The following is a 9,255-nucleotide window of genomic DNA, read 5'->3' as shown; positions in this document are numbered from 1 at the left end:
TATATGAAGTTGGTTTTAAAACAGGGGTAGAAATCTCTGGAACTGGCTCATCTAGAATAGGAATGTATTTTAGTAGCCAAGTTCTAAAGACGTTCACTTTAATCTTCATTTTTTCCATATAAGGAGTTGGTTTAAAACAGGGGTAGAAACCTCTGGGTCTGGCTTATCTATGATACTCAGGAGCACCGGGGCTGTTTCTAACAAAGCTACTAATACTTAGATTTAATTTTGGCGATTTCATTCATGTAGTGGTATTTGTCTGAGCAGATAGAACGAGCACGATTAAGCATACCTAACACCAACCCAAATTTCCATTTCATAGGACACACTGCGTTGAAATTTAATTGTGTCCTATGAAATGGATATTTGCGTTGGTGTTAGGTTTGCTTAATCGTGCTCGTTCTATCTGCTCAGACAAATACCACTACTAATACTTGTTTTCGTAATTTGAAATTCTTTTGAGACCTCGCTCTTTAGCAAGTTTTTTAAGTTGAGTAGCAGTAGACGAGTTCATTTTATATATAGCAGATTTTCTTTTAATGGCCTGTCGTGGGAACAAGACTCTTAACTACCATTCCCCAGGCCCAGACTGAGACACACTGCTCTTGTGACCAAAGAATGTAGTAAAGAGAAACACTGTCTGGTTTGCAGGGGAAGTTACCTATTCTTTGAAAAGTCATCGTTAAACAAACTTCATTTTTTCAGCTTTTTTCCACTTCGTGAATAGGTTAAAAACGTTAGGCTAAATCAACGTCTTTTTCAGGGCTATGACCTAATGAACTGAACTGAAAATGATTCCAAATACCAACTTTTTTCCGTTTTGCGACTAGAGGAAAAATTAGAGTAACTTTTCCGGTGGGGAAAGCACCATTAATACGTCAAAGTATTTTCTTTTTCTGTCTCGGAGTCATGTAACTACTAGGCCATTTCACAACAATTAAGTAATTTTAAAAATATGATTTTTGTCATATTGTTGAGAAGTCATATTTTTAAAATGAGCTGGAATCGGCAATTGTCTACTACTTCCATTATCATCATTAAGTTTCTTCCTCTCGTCGAGGGTTGGAAGCAATGAGGCGCCAAGTTTCTCTGTTGTGAGATTTTTCTACTGCAGTTTTGTAATTAAGTTCTGACCAGTCTTCAATATCATTAGTCCAAATTCTATGTGGTCTGCCCCTATTTCGTTTGCCGTTCATTTTTCCTTCTAATAGTTGTCGTTGAATAGAATTCTTGCGAATTATGTGGCTAAAATATTTCAATTTTCTTGATTTAATTATTTGTAGAATTTCCATGTTGGTTTGTATTCTGGATAGTACATCTTTGTTTGTGATTTTATCCTTCCATGAAATTTTAAGCATTTTTCTATAAATCCACATTTCAAATGCCTCAAGTCGTTTAAGCATTTGTGATGATAGTGTCCATGTTTCTGCATTGTAAAGTAACGTAGTCCATATATAACATTTCATATTGCGTTTTCGAGTGTTGATGTTAATTTTGCGTGTTGTTAATGTCTTTTTCATTTTTACGAAGTTGTTTCTTCCTATTTCTATTCGTCTCAATATTTCCGTATCGCATCTGCCTTTTTCAGTTGTTGTGTGTCCCAGATAGATAAAGCTTTTGACTTGCTCGACCAGCATTTCGTCAATAGTAATATTTAAACCCGATACATTTTCTTTTCTTGTAATAATCATCGTTTTCATCTTGTTTGTGGTGATTTTCATGTTATGTTCCTTTCCAGTATTGTTCACTTTTTCTATTTATGTTTAGGCTATAGAGCTTCTGCTGATTCAGCCAACAAAACAGTATCGTTTGCATACCGTAGGTTGGATATATTCATACTTCCTATGCTGATACCCTTCATTCCATCAATCTGTCTGAAAATCATTTCATTATAAAGGTTGAATAGACATGGAGAGAGTATATACATTATACATCCCTGGCAAACTCCACGTTTTATGTTCATTTCACCAGATAAACCATCTTCCATCTGAATATACGCCTTTTGCGTCCAATATAGATTAGCTATCAGTCGCAGATCTTTTCCATTTAAACCTATATCACCCAAACATTGCATCAATTTTTCGTGTTTAACTCGGTCAAAGGCCTTTTCATAGTCTATAAAGCAGGTATGTCTTTATTGATTTGGTTGTAGCGTTCACATATAGTTCTCATATTGAAAATTCCTTTTCGTATTCCCTTTCCGGGCATAAAACCACTTTGAGCTTCATTAATTTCTTTTTCGATGATGCTTTTTCTATTTCTTCTGAGAACAACTCTCAGCAAAATTTTTAGTATATGACTCATCAGACTAAGAGTTCTAAATTCTGTACACTGTGTGGCTTTTGGCTTCTTCGGCAGTTTGACAAGAATGGATTCATACATTTCTAGTGGTACGTGACCATGCATGTAGATGTTATTACATAGGCTAAGTTATAAATATGTTTTAGTCCTTCACAATCCAGAGCTCTTTCCATTTCCGTTGTTATTTGATCTTTACCTGGAGCTTTTTTGATTTTTCATTCATTTATGGCTTCATCAAGTTCAGACTCAAATATTGGTTCACCTTGTTCATTATTAATAGCAGGACTATTTCCTCTCTCATCTCCATACAGGTCGCTAATGCACTCTTCTCATCTTCGCGTCACCAGATCTCGGTCGAAAATCATTTGTCCGTCTTTATCCTTGATGCAATTGTTTTATCTTGCTTTTGACTTTCTACTACTGGTCATTTCTTTAACTTTTTGATGCATATCTCGTGACTTGTGCGTAGCTTTTAATTGTTCAATGGTTTTACATTACTCATCCCACCACTTTTGTTTTGTTGTTTCACACTTATGATTTATTTCTTTATGTAAGTTAGTTTAAAATATTGGAATTTTTTTATTTTTCTTTGTATCGTCAAGTCAAGAATTTCTTGATTCATCCATGGTTGCTTAAAGACTTCTTTTTTTTTTGTTTTAAAACTTTTTTGCTTGCATCATTCTAGTTCTGTATTTCATGCCATTGGTTTTCAATCACGTTCTCAGTGTCGCCTTCTTGTGGTCCAGATTCGTTGTTCAGTAGGCAAATTTGTTGTTCACCAAAAGATTGTAGCCTACTGTCGTAATTCGTTTCTTCAATTGTAAGTTGATTCATATCTAAATGTTCCAAAACAGGGTTTCGTTTCGTTTTTTTTTTAGTTTTATTTGCACTTTTACAACAACCGGATTATAATCAGAGTTTATGTCAGCTCCTAGATATGTTTTGGCTTGTTTTATTGAGTTCTTGAATCTTTAATTTATCATAATGAAGTCAATTTGGTTACGATATTGATCTCCAGGGCAATGCCATGTGTACACTGTACAGTCGTTTAGGTGGTTGTTGAAACAACGTATTTTCTATCACCAGCTGATTGAGTTTGCAAAATTCCAATAGTCGTCTTCCTCGTTGGTTCATTTCTCCCAAACCATAACGTCCTGTTACTGGAAATTCATATTGGTTCCCAACTGTCGCATTCCAGTCTCCCATTATGAACGTAATTTCTTTCCTTTTGGTATATGATAAAACATTGTTTATATTGTCATAGCATTTTTCTATTTCTTCATCTGTATGATCATGTGTTGGTGCATATACCTGTATGACATTTATGTAAGTTAGAAAGGGGTTGCTTACTGTTTCATCATTATAATTCTGTTGGACATAGGCCAATATCCAATCATTGCAGATGCCACGCATTTCTTCATTAGAATTCCCACTCCATGCATGTGTTTACATCCGCCTGAATGAATCATCACAAAACCATCATTTACTATTTTACCATTATCTTTCCAGCGTGTTTCAGTAATTCTCATTGTCAATACCCATTGCTTTTATCTCCTGTTTTAGATTGTCATAACGCCCTATAGCATGCAATGTTCGTACATTCCATGTTGCTAGTTTGAGCATCTTTCCTCTTTTTTTCCATCTCTCCTCTTCTCTTTCTCATACTTGATTCAAGTGTCGGGTATGAGAAAATAAGGTTCTCATTGTACTAAACCTTCGGCACTAAGGAGAGTAGGGTGGCCAGTTTCTTTCTCTCGCCGCCTTTCCTGCAGCAATTATGCCCACCCAATTTATTACACCCTAGGTAGAGGTGAGCGGTGTTTTCAACAACCAGCTTTAGCCGGGAGTCGAACCAGGTTTGCATAATTGGAAAGCCAACGCCTTATCCGTTGCGCCATCCCATCACCACTCCCATCACCACCACTACTCCTACAAGGTAAGCATAATTGACTGTGAACGATTGTAGTCTACTAAGGTTAAGAGTTACTAAATCTGTTAACAACTGTACAATAGGATCGGCTTGTTCCTGTTATACGCCATACATTTTGCGGCGGCTAAAAATTAAGTTTTTTGCGAATTGTGTCAGCAACAAGCCGAGCCCAACCATCACTAGACATCAAGAAGTGGGTTAGCAGTATGATGAAGCGTAAATGTGTCGAAGGCAAGACGAAAATAGTAAATTGTGACGCCCTTTTGAACAATTTCCAGCAAAATTAATCTAAAATTAGGCTTAGCGGACGTTTGGGCTTCTTGAGCTTATTTTTATTACAAGCAGTAATGGGAGTAATTCCGAAGATCGTCGGACCACTCGGCATGCGACAACTCAGCAAGTTCATTTCTGCTACTGCCAAGTCAGCAAATGAGATTTACATGCTCACGTCGAACGTGCTTGGTCATCGCTTTTCAAACTCATTTTGCTGACTTGTGACACGCCAAGTTATGACTTGCTCAGTTGTTACTTACTCAGTTTCATCAATAACCAACTTTAGCCACTTGCTCAAATGTTGCCAGCTCAGTTGTCACTTGCTCAGTTGTCGCTTGCTCAGTTTACAACTGGTAACTTGTAGGAGACTCATCCTTCCTGGTTTAGAGAACTTGATACAAAGCGCCAACTATAGCCTATAGCAGTGTTTCTCAACCTTTTTTGGTCCAACGCCCCCTTTATGAACTGGCAAAATGTTACCGCCCCCCAACAAAAACGATTAATTACGACAAGCGAATATAAAACAATAAATACTATTAATACTACAAAAAGTGCTCAATGTCAAGCAAAAAGCCAAGCAGAGCGATATAATTACATCAAATATAGTTACAAATCTCTAAAACCCTTAGAGCCTGTTTTACCCTAAAAGGGGGTAAAACAGGCTGTAAGGGTTTTAAAGACTAGTAACAATATTTGATGAAAAGCAAATATATTTGTGCGAGCATGAAAACAGTATAGGCCTACTGGTAGGCAGTGTGAACCTTGGACTTGGTGAGAAAGTGCCAGTTTCTTCACATCCGGTGCAAAGCTAGTGAGAAACATTCGAAGATCACCTCTTATGGATATGTCGTGGGTTTCGCTGTTTGGTATGTAGCAGAACAACACAGCTGAATCCCTTTTCCACCAGTTATGTGGTAGGAAATGCTACCACGAAGATACGAGCTCTTTGACGAAATCGTTACTCTGGGCGGTAGATGGGACCAGAATGCCCCTAATATTCAAAACGCCCCCCTTAAACCAAGGTAATCATACCGCTTCCCTGCAAAATCAAAACGCCCCCCGGGGGGCGGTACGCCCCCGTTGAGAACCACTGGCCTATAGTTAGCCTTCTTCTGCCTTCTTCTTTATCCAGGCACTCCAGCTATTGGACTGTGTTACTATCAAGCGCAGCAAGATTTATTTCTATTTTAAGGTCTGTAAATCGGGCAGAGATAAATGATGTGTTGTGTTGTTTTAAGAGGCTGATCCACATACACAGGATGACGATTCGACAAGACGCCACATATCATAGGCTAATTACTATAAAATGTTATAAAAATTATAATTAAAATGCCTTTGTTCAACGTTGTTATAAATCTTGCAATTCTCTAATGAAAGCTTTAATGTCCTCCAACCAGTAGCGTAGCCAGGAATTTTGAAAGGGAGGGGTTTTGACCACCCAGCGGCGGGGGGTCTGGGGGTCCTACCCCAGAAAATTTTGAAAAATTATTTTGAATTTGGTGCATTCTGAGAGCATTTTCAACAAAAATGTGGGTACGAATATTCCTGTAAAATGGTGCTGTCCGGTAGCATAGCAAAAGGATAAGATTATGTTTTCTTCGGCATTTTTCGAAAATAAAGCTAAGTCTCTGTGTTTTCTTGTTGCTAATTCCTGGCTGAGATGTTTGAATGTTTGGTATTGGCAAAACTCGCTCTTTTAATGCAATTTTGTTTAAAATTAGGCAATTTTTTTTTAGCCTGAAAGCATCATTCTCAATATCGTGACGTCACACGCGTGCCAAAGGGGGGGGGTTGTAACCCCCAAAACCCCCCCCTTGGCTACGCCACTGCCTTCAACAATTTGTATCACGCTATGTGAATTTTGTTCTTTGTGCTTCACTTATTGCTTTCAATCTTAAATAAGAAGTCTGTCAAGTTTTACAGAGCCGATCGCAATGTATTGCATCGACTTGTGATGATTGTGCTGAAATGTTTTCTGCCTACTTTTGTGTCGCTACTGTTTGTGTACAACAGTAGGCCTATGTCTTTTATTTTTGTGTATTTTTATTTTATTTATTTTTTTATTCCAACATGGACGTTCTTGTCTGATGCAAATTTAGCTCTTGTTCATGTGTGCTTCTAAAGTCGTGATATTAATTTCTTTCGCAAAGCTATTAAAATAAACTAAATGCTCAATCGTTTGAATAAGCATGAAAATAGTTTTCAACGTGCTGTGCATTGTAGACAGCAAAAAACATACGCTGCAGTGATCTGTGTGCAGCAATATGATTGGCGTGTATTGAAAAGCTTTCTTCTGTGAAAGTTTTTCTTGAATAGTAGACTGGTAGAATACTGGACTATGCGAATGAGCTCATTTAGGTTGATTGCTTTTCGCTTTCGTTTCGAAACATCAAATTGTTTAAATTTTGGTCGTTGTAACATTTGTCAATGAAACGTCAATGAAATGTTTTACCCCATTTTCTTTATACTGTCACTGTTGGAGCTCGTTTTTACTTATTGCATTATGTTTTATCTTTTTGGGTTCTTTTTAAAGTTAAATTATCATTACCACATTTTTTTCGGTATTCCTGTTTTCTCGTTTTGACTTACCACCAAGGAAAAGGAACTTCTTTTGATGAGATATAAAATTTAATAACAAATTCACAGAAAGTTACGATCGAGATGCAGCTACTGTCAGCAAGGCCTATGAGAGGGGGGCACGGAGGGTACTGCCAGAGATGGGCGTGATCTTGATCTTGAAGATCACAAGTGATCTTGAAGATCAAGATCGTGATCTTGATCTTGATCTTCAAGATCACTTTTTTTTTGGTGATCTTGATCTTGATGTAAGATCACTTTTTTTTGTGTGATCTTGATCTTGAAGAACAATAAGATCAAGATCACTTTAAAATTAAAGTTTACTTCCTAGATAGAGGCATTTTTTTAAAACTTGTACTGTACAAAGTAGTTAGTGGCGACTACTAACATTAAGCCACTGCTAATCTGGTATGTGTCGAACAAAAGACGATTTAAAATCTCCATCTAATCTGGTCAGTGTTGCCATTTCAAAATTGAAAAAGTTTTCGGTGTTGGTCATAATAAATAAGTCAACTTCCGTGTACTTTATGTTGACGTATAATAAAAAATGATTTAACTTTGTTCACAATTTCCATGTGTGAATTTTAAAGAAATGTTTGCTTTCTTTGACCCAATTTTAGATGTTTCAAAAGTGTAGAATGGCGGTGTTAAAAAATCTGGACTCTAGCCGACTTTGGTCATGTAAAGTGGTTTATTGCAGCAAATCAACCAGACCGAGACTTGTTTACGGTCTGAGTATGGAGCGGTTTGTTTGACCGCAAACCTCTGAAACTTTTTTGATAGCAGACAACAGTATCAAGGTTGCCAGATGGGTAAATGGTGCAATAAACATTGACATAACACAGTGAAAGTTAAAACAACTTAGTAACACGAATAAAAACTCCAACATAAACCAGACAAAAATTTGGTAAAAAATGATGCAGTTAAACTTTATTATTATTTATTTATTATAAATAAAAAGCATAAAACTAATTGCTTTTTCAGTAGGCTACTATTGTAATTAACCTCGGCCTTGGGGTGACGTTGCGATTCTACGCAAACTACGTCAACAATTGATAGGCCTAATAGCAACAGTCACTAACTCATTACAATTCTTAGGCCAGCGATCGAGTAGTTAAAAGTAAAAGTTAGCAATACCAACTATATACCTTTACCCGGGTTGCTTATATACAGTATAGTAACTATTTTTTGCAACATCATTGACCAAAAACTTCATTTTTTTTCAAGTACACAAAAAGTGATCTTGAAAGTGATCTTGATCTTCAAGATCACGATCTTGATCTTGATCTTCAAGATCACTTAGTTTGGTGATCTTGATCTTGATCTTCAAGATCACCAATATTGGTGATCTTGCCCATCTCTGGGTACTGCGTACCCTTGAAGGCCCATGACTGTGATTGTTGGGGGTGCTCGCAATTGTAATTTTATAGTTTACACGCAAAAACGTTTGGTTAAAACCATCCTAAACGACCAAATTCAAGCATAAAAGTTGTTATTCTTTAATCCGGGGGGGGGGGCGTAATGTAGAAAAAGAGCCCGGAAAGGTAATGGAATGCATTATTGCGCAAAAATTAGGGGCCCGAAGTGATGATTTAATGCTTTAGGCCTACGTGCAATTTTTTTTGTTAAAAACACTCTAAATTAAATCATAAAAGTTGGTTGCTCTCCTGTCCGGGGGGGCATAGTGTAGCAAAAGCAGGGTTGAGAAAAACCCCGATTAATTTTTTTTTTAAATCCCGGGCATTTTTGGGCTTTTGTGTTTTTTAAAAACTAGCCTACTTGAAAAAGGTAGTTTTACTTCAAAATGAATTTCGGAGCAATGGCCGGAGTAAATACTTTTGCAGCAGGAGCCCAGCCGGAGTAAAAAAAAGTGACTTTGTTCACCTCCTCTATAGGCATGTGGTGAATGCAAAAGGTAATGAAGAAAGGTTAGTGGTCAGATGATTAATTTGATTATGTTTTAAAGGGATACTAAAGGAAAAACCTGACTTGGCGATTTTCCACTTTCTTTGTGTTTAACTTGCTACCATAAAACGATTTTCAATAAAATTTTGCCCCATTGCGGTCTGACCACCATTGCGCGCGTGCTTTTGTGAGAGCTTTCAAAACCAAAATGGGCCTGAGCAGCGAAGCGTGCGACTGTACAGTCTACGTAACAAAAGACGAGCAATCAG

This window comes from Aplidium turbinatum, chromosome 14, assembly GCF_918807975.1.
Source record: "Aplidium turbinatum chromosome 14, kaAplTurb1.1, whole genome shotgun sequence".
Taxonomy (NCBI): Eukaryota; Metazoa; Chordata; class Ascidiacea; order Aplousobranchia; family Polyclinidae; genus Aplidium; species Aplidium turbinatum.
This window is presented reverse-complemented; position numbering follows the sequence as displayed.